Source organism: Mustela nigripes, unplaced genomic scaffold, assembly GCF_022355385.1.
Source record: "Mustela nigripes isolate SB6536 unplaced genomic scaffold, MUSNIG.SB6536 HiC_scaffold_75, whole genome shotgun sequence".
NCBI lineage: Eukaryota > Metazoa > Chordata > Mammalia > Carnivora > Mustelidae > Mustela > Mustela nigripes.
This window is the reverse complement of record NW_026739490.1, coordinates 4856718-4870151: the sequence shown is the minus strand read 5'-3', so window position 1 is coordinate 4870151 and position 13434 is coordinate 4856718. Positions and strand designations below refer to the sequence as shown.

The window sequence follows — 13434 nt, the reverse complement described above, 5'->3', positions numbered from 1 at the left end:
AGTTGGGATGAGGGATATCAATGTTTCCTTTTCTGTGGTAGGTTTATTAAAGTGAATTTATTTTTCTTAAAAGTGTGGATTCTAAGTCACCCTTACTTTATAATATATATTTATATAAAACATCATGTTTAAAGAAATGCATTTACTGTAAGCAACAGATGGGACAGGACATAAATATTATTAATTCCCATTCAGTGTTAAGAATTCTATTGATCAGTTTCCAAGCTTTCTAGTGTGTTCCACTGACCTGTGTGTCTGTTTTTATGCCAGTCCCATACTGTTTTTATGACAACAGCTTTGTAATCTAGCTTGAAATTGGGAGTGTGCTGACTCCTGGTCACTTAGTCACTTGTTGGCGTGATTGCTTTTTTTATCAGTGAGGTTATTTATTTATTTATTTTTACTTTACATTTGTATTCTACATGTTTTTCTTTCACTTCCTTTTTTAATTGATCATATAATGTGTTACTTGTTTCAAGGGTACAGGTTTGTGATCCTTCTGTTTTACACACCACACAGTTAGTACTCACCACAGCACATACCCTTCCCATGACATCATGGCAACCTCATTGCTCCATACCTGTCCCCCTCAGAATCCCTGTTTGTTTCCTGAGTTTACGTGTCTCTTATGCTTTGTCTCCCTCTCTGGTTTAATCCTGCTTCCTTCTTCCCTCTCTTCCTCTATGATCCTCGGTCTTATTTCTTAAATTTCACATATTATCTATGAAATAAGGGGGGCTGCTGATGCTGGCGGATGTCTTAAGGCTGTGTGCAGGTTTTTCCAGCTCCAAATGGCATGGTTTCCTTCTGGGGGTCAGGTGGAGTCCTGTGGTTTGTCTCAGGGGGTCCCCAGTCTGGAAGGCTTGGGAGCCAGGACTCTGGGTTAGAATTAGGACCAAGGGGCCTGGCTGGCCTTATCTGCCAGAGCTGAGGCCAGCTTCCTGGGTGGCAGAGTTGAGGGCGTGGGTCAGGATGTGTGTCAGGCTGTGAGTTTGTGTCCACCGGGGTGGCTGAATGTGGGGGGATGGCCTCAGGGTGGCGCGGAGGTGTCTCACACTCTGCAGGTTTTCCACAGCAACAAATGGCATGGTTTCCTTCTGCGGGGCAGGCAGAGTCCTGTGGTGTGGCTCAGCAGTCCCCAATCTGGAGGGCTTGGAACCAGGCCTCTGGGGATGGTAGCCTGAAAACGCAACCTAGGGTAAGTGTTAGGGCCTAGGGGCATGGCATACCTGATCTGCAGGCACTGAGACGAGCTCCCAGGAACCTGAGTTTAGGGTGGGGGTCAGTCTGAGTGGCACCCTGTGGGTTGTATCCAGGGGCCTCCAAAAGTCAGGGTGGCCTGAGAGCAACATAAAGGTTTCTCCAACTCTGAGGGTTTTATGCAACTCCATATAGAACAGTTTCCTTCTGGGAAGCAGGCAGAGTCCTGTGGTGTAGCTCAGGGGTTCTTAGTCTGGAGGGCTTGTGGGCTTGGCCTCTGGGGAAAGAGGCCAAATGGGCTGAGGTGATGGCAGGTATCACAGACTGTGGTTTTGTGTCCAGGAGGGCCCTGGGGGGCACACAGACTCCTGCAGTGTGGTTCAGGGGTCCTTAATCTGGAGTACTTGGGGCCAGACCTCTGGGGAGGGAAGCCTGAAAACCAACCAAGGGTTAGAATTAGGGCCCGATCTGCCCACGCAGAGGTGAGGTCCCCAGGGGGCTGAGTTGTGGGTGGGTGTCAGGTGAGTGTCATGCTGCGAGTCTGTGTCCATGGTGGCAGCTAATTGGGGGTGGCCTAAGGGGGCCATGCAGGTTTCTCCTGCTCTGAGGGTTTGTGCTATTCTAATTGGAATGGTTTCCTTCTGGGTGGCAGGCAGAATAATGGTGTGTGGTGCAGGGGTCCCCAATCTGGAGGGCTTGGGAGCTCAACCTATGGGAAGGAAGTCTGAAAATGCAAGTAGGGCAAGCTTTAGAACCTACAGGAATGGCAAGCCCGAATTTGCGGTGCTGAGGCATGCTCTCTGGGGGGCTGATGAGAGTATGGGGTTTACCCGTGTTCTGAGCAATGTGGTCTGTATGCGGGCCTGACATTTAGAGCACTTTCTTACACGATTCAGGTTGTGACCACTTGGGAACACAGGCAGGGCCTGATGGCACCCGTGAGGGTCCCTGTCGCTGGGACAGAGTTCACCAAGTGTTCTGGTCAATTCTCATGAGTTCCCGACCAATTCTCACGAGCTATCCATAGTTCAAACTGATAACGACCACAACACACAACTGGAGAGAAAGCAATCCAAACACGGGGCATGTGCATGGCCAGAATCACCCCCCAATGCTGGCCAATTCTCACGAGCTTTCTTCCCAAATCGATATGGATTTGGTCAGTATGCTTGTGAGAAATGGCCAGAAAACCCCTGGCGAACATGCTTTTGGCAGCACAGGCCCGCAGGGCTGCCACCTACACCTGGCCTGGGGTCCCGAGTGGTCACGGCTCAAACCCCGCAAGAAAGCCCTCTATGAGCCAGGCGCATGCACCGCCAAGAACGCCTTCTACTCAGTCCACTGAGGTGCTCACCCCAGGGCTGGCAGATCGGGCCTGCAGTGCCTCTAGGCCCTCGCCCTAACCCTCAGTTGGGTTTTCAGTCTCTGTCCCCAGGGCCCTGTCCACTGAGCCATCCAGGTTTGGTTTCCACCTCCCCCACCAGACCCCCACTGGGAGGGCTCTCCTGAACCATTCTGACAGCATGTTACCTGCAAACCTGGGGAAACGGGCCACAATGCTGAGTGGGGGCCCGGCTTCTGGGCCTGTTACCACCACTCTTGAGCCTGGGGAAACAGACTATACAGCTCACCACTCCCTCTCGTAAAAACAAACCGCAGTGCCTCACCTTTCAGGGTCTCTCACCCAGCATCTCACCACTGCCCTCAGAGTCAAGAGGCTGCACGGACTCCTCGTAAGGAGCGTTTCCCACTGCAGCTCGCCACTGCCTCCAGTGGTGGCAAGCAGCATTGCCATGCCTTCCAGGGACTCTTGCACCAGGGCTCACCACTCCCTCCAGTGGTGTGAACTGGCACTGCCGGGCCTGCCAGCGTCTCCTAATGCAGCTCACAACGCCTCAACAGATCTAAAGCCACTGGGGCACTGCATCGCCAAATTGGGGACCTCTGAGCAAAACACCAGGAGTCTGCCTGCCACCCAGGAGGAATCCGTGCCATTCGGAGCTGCACAGAACCCTCAGATTGGGAGAAACCCGCATGCCTCCCTGAGGCCACACCCACCTTCAGCGGTCACCTTCCCCGCACCCCACAAAACCCAGAGCCTGACACGCACCTGACCTCCGTCCTCGACTCAGCCCCCTGAGGATCCCACCTTAGCAGCAGATAAGGCCTGCCATGTTCCTAGACCCTAACCCTAACCCTAGGTTGGGTTTTCAGTCTTCCATCCCCAGAGACCTGGCCCCCAAACCCTCCACGTTGGGGACCCTTGAGCCACACCCCAGGACTCCTGCTGCCACCCAGGAGGAAACCATGCCGTTTGGAGCTGCGCAAAACCCCCAGAGTGGGAGAAACCCACATGTCCCCCCTGAGGCCACCCCCACTTTTGGTCCCCCACCAGGCTGCAAACACAGAGGCTGATGCTCAGCCGGACCTCCTCCCTCAACTCTGCCCCTGGAATTCTCCCCTGCGCAGGGGGCCTCATGGGAGCCGCGTCGGCCTGGCCTGTGGTCCTGGATGGCCGTGACAGGCACCTAGCAAGAAAGCACTCTAGACCACAGACGCCAGCGTGGCCTGAATTGCCGCCCAATGCCGGCCAATTCTCACGAGCTTTCTGCCCAAATCAGTATTGATTTGGGCACAAAGCTCGTGAGAATTGGCTGGAGAACCCCTGGCGAACTCGTTTCTGGTGGCGCGGGCTGGCAGGGCTGCCGCCTAGGCCTGGCCCGGTGTCCCGAGTGGTCAAAGCCCAAACCCTGCAAGAAAGCCCTCTAGGAGCCGGGCGCATTCGAGGCCAAGGCCTCCCGCTACTCAGCCCCCTGAGGTGACTGCCTCAGCACCAGCAGATCGGGCCTACCATGCCCCTAGGCCCAAACCCTAACCCTAGTTTTGGTTTTCTGGCTTCCATCCCAAGAGGCTAATCCCCAAACCCCCCAGACTAAGGACTCCTGAGCAACACCCCAGGATTCCACCCACCCCGTGGAAGGAAACCGTGCTGTTTGGAGCTGCACCAAACCCTCAGAGTGGGAGAAACCTGCATGCTCCCCTAAAGCCACCCCTACCATCGGCGGCCCTCCAGCCACAAACCCTGATTCTGCCGGGTTGCCCGATGTATGTCCTAAATTCAGGCCCAGGGGGATCCTGCCTCAGATTAGGCCTGCAATGCCCCCAGTCTCTAACTCTAACCCTGATATGTGTTTTCATGCCTCCATTCCAAGGGACCTGGCCCCCAAGCCCCCCGGATTAAGGACCCCTGAGTGAACACCCTGACTCCACCCACCACATGGGAGGAAACCTTGAGCTTCGGAGCTGCGCAGCACCCTCAGATGGGCAGAAACCTGCATACCTCCCTAAAGCCACCCCCACCATCGGCGGCCCCCCTGGCCATAAAGCTGGATTCTTGCGACACCGGACATATGCCCTCAACTCAGCCCTGAGGGAAGCCTGCCTCAGAGCTGGCAAATAGGGCCTGCAATGGCCCTAGGCCCTAACCCTAACCCTAGGTGGGGTTTTCAGGCTTCCATCCCAAGAGGCTTGACCCCCAAACCCCCCAGATTAAGGATCTCTCTGTGACAACCCAGGAATCTGACCTCCATGCAGGGGGGAAATGTGCTGTTTGCAGCTCCACAGTTCTCTCAGAGAAGGAGAAACCTGCATGCCCCTCTAAAGCCACCCCCACCATCAGCAGTCCCCCTGGCCAGAGACCCCGATTCTACCGCACTGCTGGACACATTCCCTCAACTCAACCCTGAGGAGAGCCTGCCTCAGCGCCAGCAGATTGGGCCTGCCATGCCCTAAGACTATAACCCTAACCCTAAGTTGTGTTTTCAGGCTCCTTCCACAGAGGCCTGTCCCCCAAGCCCTATATATTTGGAACCTTGGAGCATACTGTAGGAGTCCACCTGCCATCCAGCAGGAAACCAGTCCGTTTGGAGCTGCGCAGAACCCTCAGAGCTGGAGAAACCTGCATGCCCTCATGAGGACTCCCCCACGTTCTGCAGCCCCCGGCTACAAACCCGGAGCCTGATGTGCCGCCTGACCCCCATCCTCAACTCAGCCCCTCGGGGAACCCACCTCCAGACCAGCAGTTGGGCCTGCCATACCCCTAGCTCAGCTCTCCTCAGGGACCCCTGTCAGCTCTAGGCAGACAAGGAACTCATCTGCCACAAAGCTCTGGGATCCCCCCCTCCCCGACCTCCTTCTTCTAAATTTACACTGGCCCAGGGCTTCCATGAGAAAGGGGGAAGGCTACCTACTGACTGCTTAACACCTCCTTTCCTCTTCTGTCCTATTTCTCTTCACTTACTTTTGTACCTGGGCAAACTGGAAGGAACATATCAATGGAACATCAACGTGCTCTGAGATCTGAATCTTTCATGGCAGCTTTCTGAGGGCTCCTTATGCAATAAGAAACTAGTGTATTCTATCACAGTGTGCTTGAAAATGATCATCTACAGAATAGGAGAGCGAAAGTCACTCCATTTTTACCTCACTCTTCACGAAGCAGAATAGGGTCTTTTCTTCATTGACTTCAATCCCAATTCATTTCCATGCGGTGTTAATTCCTTTGATTCAGGGGTAGGATTTTGTGATTCCTCACCTGCAAGTACACCCAGAGCTCATCACAACAAGTGCCCTCCCTAATAGCCATCGCCCACTGAGCCCATCCCCCCAACCCCTTCCCTCTAGCAACCCTCTGTTTGCGCTCTAAGGTGGAGTCTGTTTCTTCATTGGCCTATCTGTCTCCCCTTACTATGTTCATCTGTTTTCTTTCTGAAAATTCCATAGGCGTCAAGTCATAGGGTGTTGGTCTTATCCTACTGATTTTGTGGAGCTTAATCCACTCTAGATCCATCCACATCCAGCAGATGGTAAGATTTCATTCTTTTTGAAGCTGGGTCCTATTCCATTGTGTAGAGATAGAGCCAGAGGTAGAGATGCAGATCACCCACATCTTCTTTCTCCATTCTTCAGCGAATGGACATTGGGAGTCCCTCCATACTTCTGCTGTTGTTGATAATGCTGCTATAAACATCATGGTGCTTGTACCCTATCGAATATGCATTTTTGTGTCCTTTGGGGCAATACCTAGGAGTGCAATTTCTGGATCCTAGGATTGTTCAGTTTTTTTAGCTTTTGGAGGAACCGCCATACTCTTTTCCACAGTGGCTGCAACAGCCCATATGCCCACCGACAGTGCAGGTGGGTTCTGTTTTAAGCAGAACATTACCTGCCAGCAATTTCCTGAGGAGGAAATGGAAAACCTGTGGGATAATCTGACTCACCCAGCATCAGGCAAGAAATTCACCCCAGGGTTCCTGACAAGCTTCTTGAAGCCACCAGCATGCCTCTATCCAGAAGAATTCCCAAACACTCTCCTTCTGACTTCACCACTCATGAAACTAGGTGTCCCTGGCCCGAATTCCCGTGGTTACAACACACACCTAGCCAGAAAGCACTCTCAACAGCAGATGTGAGTGTGGCCTGAATTGCTGTACAAATCAATATTGATTTGGACAGAAAGCTCGTGAGAATTGGCTGGAAAACCCCAGCGAGCTCCCTTCTGGCTGCACAGGCTTCAGGGGAGCCAACTGGGCCTGGCCTGAGGTCCTGAGTGGTCACACCCCGAACCGTACAAGAAAGCACTCTAAAAGTCAGGTGCACACATGGCCAAAACCTCCCTCTATTCAGCCCCCTGGGGTGCTGGTCTCAGCACTGGCATATCGGGCCTGCTATGATCCTAGACCCTAACCCAAACCCTAAGTTGGGTTTTCAGGCTTCTGTCCCCAGGGACCTGTCCACCAAGCCCTCCAGTTTGGGGACCCCAAAGCCACACCCCAGGAGTCTGCCTACCATCACATGGAAACTGCCATTTGGAGCTGTGCAGAACCCTCAGACCAGAAGAAACCTGCGTGCCTCCCTGAAGCCACCCCCAAACTCGGCGGCCCATCCCAGCCACCAACCTGGAGCCTGACACACTGCAACACCCCTGACCTCAACTCAGATGCCCAGGGATCCTGCCTCAGTGCCGGCAGAGCGGGCCTGCCATGCCCCGATGCCCTAATGATAAGTTTAGTTTGGAATTTCAGACTTCAGTCTCCAGAGGCCTGGCCCCCATACCCTCCAGATTGGGGAAACCTGAGCCACACCCCAGGAGTCCGCCTGCCACCTAGGAGGAAAGAGTGCCATCGGGAGCTCCGAGAAACTCAGAGCGAGAGAGACCTGCATGACCCCCTCAGGCCACACTCAGCTTCAGCGCCCACGTGCCAAAAACCAGGAGCCTGATGCTCAGTCTCACCCCCTCCCTGAAACCCGTCCCCAGGGAGCTCTCCTCTGCGGGGGCTGTCTGGAGCCACGTGATCATGCCTCGAAGTCCCACAGGACCTCAACAGGCACCTAGTGAGTACGCACTCCCAGCACAGCACGGGCGGGCAGCCTGAATCACCGCCCAATGCTGGCCAATTCTCACGAGCTTTCTGCCCAAATCCATGTCAGTTTGGGCAGAAATCTTGTGAGAATTGGCCAGAAGCCCTGGCAAACTCGCTTCTGGCAGCGGGGGCCTTTGGGGGAGCCGCCTGGGCCTGGCCTGGGGTCTCGCATGGTGTCCCCTGAAGCCTTCGAGAAAGCACTCTAAACACCATGTGCAGGTGTGGCCCAGGTCGCCTCTAAATGCCAGCCAAACCCCCTCTCTACTCAGCACCCCAGGGAGCCAGCCTCAGCACTGGGAGTTGGTCCCTGCTAGGCCCCTAGGCCTGAACCCTAACCCGGGGTTGGGTTCCCAGGCTTCCGTTCCCAGAGGCCTGGCCCCCAAGCCCTCCAGATTGGGGACCTCTGAGCCACACCCCAGGAGTCTACCTGCCCCCCACCCTGATGGAAACCATGCCTTTTGGAGCTCTACAGTACCTTCAGAGTGGGAGAAACCTGCATGCACCCCTGAAACCACTGCCACTGTCAGCGGCCCCCTGGCCAAAAACCTGCAGCCTAATGCCCCATCTGACCCCACCCTCCACTCAGCCCCAAGGCGTTACTGTCTCGGTGCTGGCAGATGGGGCCTCCCATGTCCCTAGGCCTTAACCCTAGGTCTAGGTTGGTTTTTCAGACTTCCATTCCCAGAGGCCTGGCCACCCTAAGCCCTCCAGGTTGAGGACCCCTGAGCCATAATGCAGGACTCCACCTGCCACCCAGGAGGAAACCATGCCTAGGTCCTCAAACTAACCCTTGGCTGGGTTTTCAGTCTTCCATCCCCAGGGGCCTGTCCCTGAGCCCTCCAGATTGGGGACCCTGGAGCCATACTCCAGGAGTCTGCCTGCTGCCCAGGAGGACACCGTGCCATTCGAAGTCACGCAGAACCCTCAGACCAGGAGAAACCTGCATGCCTCCCTGACATTCCCTGAACCTCTGTCAGCTTCTCCTGGCCACAAAACCCAGAGGCTGATGAACCACCTGACCCCGGTCCTCAACTCAGCCTCCCAAAGATCCTGCCTCCGCACTGGCAGATCAGGCCTGCCATGTCCCTAGGCCCTAACCCTAACCCCAGAGCTCTCCAGACTGGGACTCCTGAGCCACACCCCAGGACTCTGCCTGGAATCCAGGAGGCAACTGTTCCATTTGGAGCTGCAAACAACCCTCAGAGTGGGTGAAACCTGCACACCCACCTGAGGCCCCCCTCTCCCCGCAAAAACCTGCAACCTGACATTCAGTCTGAGCCCCGCCCTCAACTCAGCCCACTGGGAGCTCACCTCAGCACCAGTGGATTCCCCTAAGCCCTAACCTTAGCCCTAGGTTGGGTTTTAGGCTTCAGTCCCAGAGTCCTGGCCCCCAAGTCCTCCATATTCAGGATCCCTGAGCCACACTACAGGACTCTGCCTGCTCCCCAGAAGGAAACCATTTGGAGCTGCATAAAACCCGCAGATCGGGGAAACCTGCATGCCCACCTGAGGTCGCCCCCACATTCGGTGTACTCTCGGACACAAACCCGCAGCCTCAACTCATCCTGAACCCCACCCTCAACTCAGCCATGTGGGAAGCTCGCCTCAGCTCTGGCAGATCAGACCAGCCATGACCCTTGGCTCTCATTCTAACCCAGAGTCCTGGTCCCCAAGGCCTACAGATTGGGGAGCCCTGAGTCACACTGCAGGACTCTGCCTGCCCCCCCAGAAGGAAACCATGCCTTTTGGAACTGTGCAAAACCCTCAGAGCTGGAAAAACCTGCATGTCCCCCTAAGGCCTCCACCACTATCATTGGCCCCCTTATTTCATTGATGATATGTGGAATTTAAAAAGTGAGACAGAGGATCAAGGGGAAGAGAGGAAAAAGGAAGCAAGATGAAACCACAGAGGGAGACAGAGCCTAAGAAACACTTAAACTGGGCGCCTGGGTGGCTCAGTGGGTTAAGCCGCTGCCTTCGGCTCAGGTCATGATCTCAGGGTCCTGGGATCGAGTCCCGCATCGGGCTCTCTGCTCCGCAGGGAGCCTGCTTCCCTCTCTCTCTGCCTGCCTCTCTGCCTACTTGTGATCGCTCTCTGTCAAATAAATAAATAAAATCTTTAAAAAAAAAAAAAAAGAAAAGAAACACTTAAACTCAGGAAATAGGGATTCTGATGGGGAGGGGGTGGGGTATTGGGGTGGCTGGTGATGGTCATGGGGAGGGATGTGCTGCGGTGAGTACTGTGTGGTGTGTACAACAGAAGGATCACAAACCTTTGTGCATGAAACAAATAACACATTTCATGATCATAATAAAAAAGTGACAGAAAAACATGTAGAATACAAATGTAAACTAAGTAAAAATATATAAGTAAATAATCTCATTGATAAAAAAGCAATCAAGCAAACAAGCGACTAAGTGACCAGGAGTCAGCACACTCCAATTTTAAGCTAGAGTACAAAGCTGTTGACATCAAAACAGTATGGGACTGGCATAAAAACAGACACACAGGTCAATGGAATAGAAATCTCAGAAACTAATAATCATAGTACTTTTGGCAAAGTTTATTCATTCATATATTAAAGGCATACTTACACTTAGCTCTGATAGAATTATTAACTCTGAATGGGAGTTAATAATATTTATGTCCTGTTCCAACAGTGGCTTCCAATAAATGCATTTTTTAAAAGATTTTATTTGTTTATTTGACAGATCACAAGTGGGCAGAGAGAGAGGGGGAAGCAGGCTCCCTGCCGAGCAGAGAGCCCCATGCAGGGCTCCATCCCAGGAGCCTGGGATCATGACCTGAGCCAAAGGCAGAGGCTTTAACCCCTGAGCCACCCAGGAGCCCCAATAAATGCATTTCTTTAAACATGCTATTTTATATAAATATATATTATAAAATACAGATGATTTAGAATCCGCACTTTTAAGAAAAATTAAATTCGTTTTAATAAACGTACCACAGAAAACAAAATATAGAAATCCATCATGACAACTGAGAGCATCACAAAAGAAGACAATCAGACACAATCTGGTGTTTGAAGGAAGAACAGAATACTGCTTAAGTACTTCTGCCCAAATGTTCAACCTGTTCAAAGCTATTGATCAGCTACTCATTTACAAGAACACAGATTTAGGAGAAATGTCCTAACAAAGAGTATGAAGACGTCGCCAATGAAGTCCACACTGCCTATATTCTGACAGGAAAAATATTTTCCCAACAAATGAGCTGTAAGACAAGAAAGAAGGAAGGACAGATGGGAGGAAGCAAAGAAAGAAGAAAAAAAGAAAAGAGAAGAGAAAGAAGAGAAGAAAAAAGAGAAACCTCAGAAGCTAACCCACACATGTATGGTCTTAACTTAAGACCCAGCAGCAGAAAATATACAATGGGGACAGGACTGTCTCTTCAGTGAACGGTACTGGGAAAACTGGACACTAAGTGCAGAAGAATGTGACTACATCACTCTCTTACACCACACATACAAGTCATGAATGGTCGAACTGAATCCATAAACCTCCAAGAAGAAAAAAAAGGTAGTAAGTTTCTTCATACTGGTTTTGGCGAAGAGACTTTTACATCAGACACCAAAAGCAAAGGCAACAAAAGCAAAAATAAACAAGTGGAAGGACATCAAGCTGAAATTTCTGCATGACAAAAGGGACCATCAAACTCTGAAAAGGCAACCCCCCCAATGAGAAAAGATATCTGCAAACTGTAAGTGTGAGAAGAGGCTAATATCCAAAATACGTAAAACACTCCTTCAAATCCAAACAAAAATGTAAAAACTGGGGAGAATATGTGAATAGCTACTTTCCAAAGACGGCAGACAGGTGACCTACAGACACAGAGAAAGTTGTTGAACATCACTAATTGTCCTCAGGGAAACAGAAGTCAAAACCGGAATGAGCTATCAGCTCACAACTGTGGGAAGGGCAATCGTCCCAGAGACAGACACCACGTGTGGCCAAGGGTGTGTACACCAGGGGACCCTGTGCACTGCTGGTGGGAATGGAAATTGGTGCAGCCACTGTGACAAATGCTGTGGAGATTCTGGGAAAAATTAATACAGCTACCACATGACCCGATATTTGCTCTTCTGAGTATTTCTTTGGTGAACACAAAAACATGCCCCCCAAAAGAGAGATGCACTCCCATGTTCACGGCAGCATTATTCACAGTAACCAGACATGGAAACACTGACCTTGGGAGCATTATGCTAAGTAACTCAGAAACAGAAAGACAGACACCAGAGGCTCTCATGGACATTCCACGTGGAAAAAAAAAAAAAGTACTGAATGCAGGTTTTCCCTGTGATATTCTACCTGCAGGGAAACTAAGGAACTCTCGCACCAAATCCAGAATGTGGACAGCTACTCCAGTCTTACTTCATGGCTCAACTAGAGAAGAGAGAAAAGTCCAGGAGGTTTTGGGTTAAAAAGAAGTTTTACCTCCAGTCCTGACATGTAAGTGACATTGTGCCCAATGTACCTGCGGCTTTCTCAGAACGCTGACGTCCTGTGATGAGCTGCGTGACTGACTCAGATGCTGTTGTTCAAAACTTTGGGTCTCATGGAGCCAAATCAGAGAAGTGTTGGCAGGTGGGGATGAGAAGGCTCCTCTGACCTAACGCTGGCGCACCTGCTTCTGTTCCTGGGAGAAGAGAAAACACATACTTTTCTTTTTTTTTTCTTTCCTCTTTTTTTTTTCTTTTTGGAAACACATACTTGTTTCTTAAGTAGTAATTATCAATATTCTAAGGTAGACAAATTACTTTGTCTTTCTTGGAAGAATGAAATCATCCTTCCAATTGAGCACCTCAACTCACCTGTTCCTCATGCAACTTGAGTGGGGTCTGGTTTCCTCCAGCTTCCAGGCCCCCACCTGGTGGATGCTTCTGCAGGATCCTGACAGCCCATTACCATCATTCCCTGGGAACTTGGACAATGCTGAAACTGGGGGATGGCTCTGGGGCTCGTTAGCACCACACCTGTGCCGGGAAGGGCAGGAACCTGGAGGACCCCCCTGCACAACCCTGACAGCCCATTACCACCAACCCCGTGGACAGGACGCAAAATTCTGAAGCTGGGGAACTGTTCTGGGGCTTGTTAGTACCACACCTGTGGGGGGTGGGGAACAGGGGACACCCTGCTGAACTCGGGGTGCTGCTCAAGGTCCATTACTTGCGCTGTGTCAGGGGACAGGTGGCACCCCACTGAAGTTAGGGACTGTGTGCTGTCTTTACATGCACTCTTCCTGGGGATGCAGGAAACCCTGAAATGTCCACAACCCATCCTACAAAAGCTTGGTGAGCTGGCGCGCTGGAGTTCAAGGATGTGGGGGACAGGGCCAGCTGATGGACATCGGGCAGTTGAGACTTTCAAGGGAAAAAGAAAACCCATCTGAGTACCCACGATGAACTCGCTTCAGGTACCCTTCAAGGACCCTACCCCGCTGGAGCCCCACACAGCGCACAGCCCGAACTCACCAAGCCAGGACCCAAGCCCAGGACCGCTCCCAGAGTCCCTTTGCCGCCCCGCCGCTGCAACTTCTGGCAGCTCTGGGTCCGCCCACAGAGGAAACAGCTCCACACCAACATGCTAATGAGTTGGTCGGGAAGGGTGGTGCCCATAGCCTATTGGATGCCGCTCTTGCCTGTACCAAGCGACCCGCCCTTATATCCGTGCCTCCCTGCTTTTGCAGGTATTCTCGGAGGCAGAGCCTCCTCGCTCAAACACCTGGCTCTGAGGGACAGGCATGGGCAGGTCGTGGGCAGAGCACCCCCTCCCCCAGACATCTGCCCCCTTCCAG

General features: G+C 52.3%; 1 long non-coding RNA gene across 2 annotated transcripts; it reads right to left on the bottom strand.

Annotated features, from left to right (window-relative positions):
• Window positions 1-824: 824 nt before the first annotated feature.
• LOC132008142 (uncharacterized) lies at window positions 825-13162 on the bottom strand. Of its 2 annotated transcripts, none has more exons than XR_009401551.1 (5): window positions 13112-13162; window positions 12452-12613; window positions 12115-12276; window positions 5683-5794; window positions 825-1180 (listed from the first exon to the last, which is right to left on the bottom strand). It is a non-coding gene; the product is annotated as an uncharacterized LOC132008142 (long non-coding RNA). The 2 variants fall into 2 exon arrangements; XR_009401552.1 differs by having other exon boundaries at window positions 12452-12554; window positions 13112-13157.
• Between the last annotated feature and the right edge of the window lie 272 nt (window positions 13163-13434).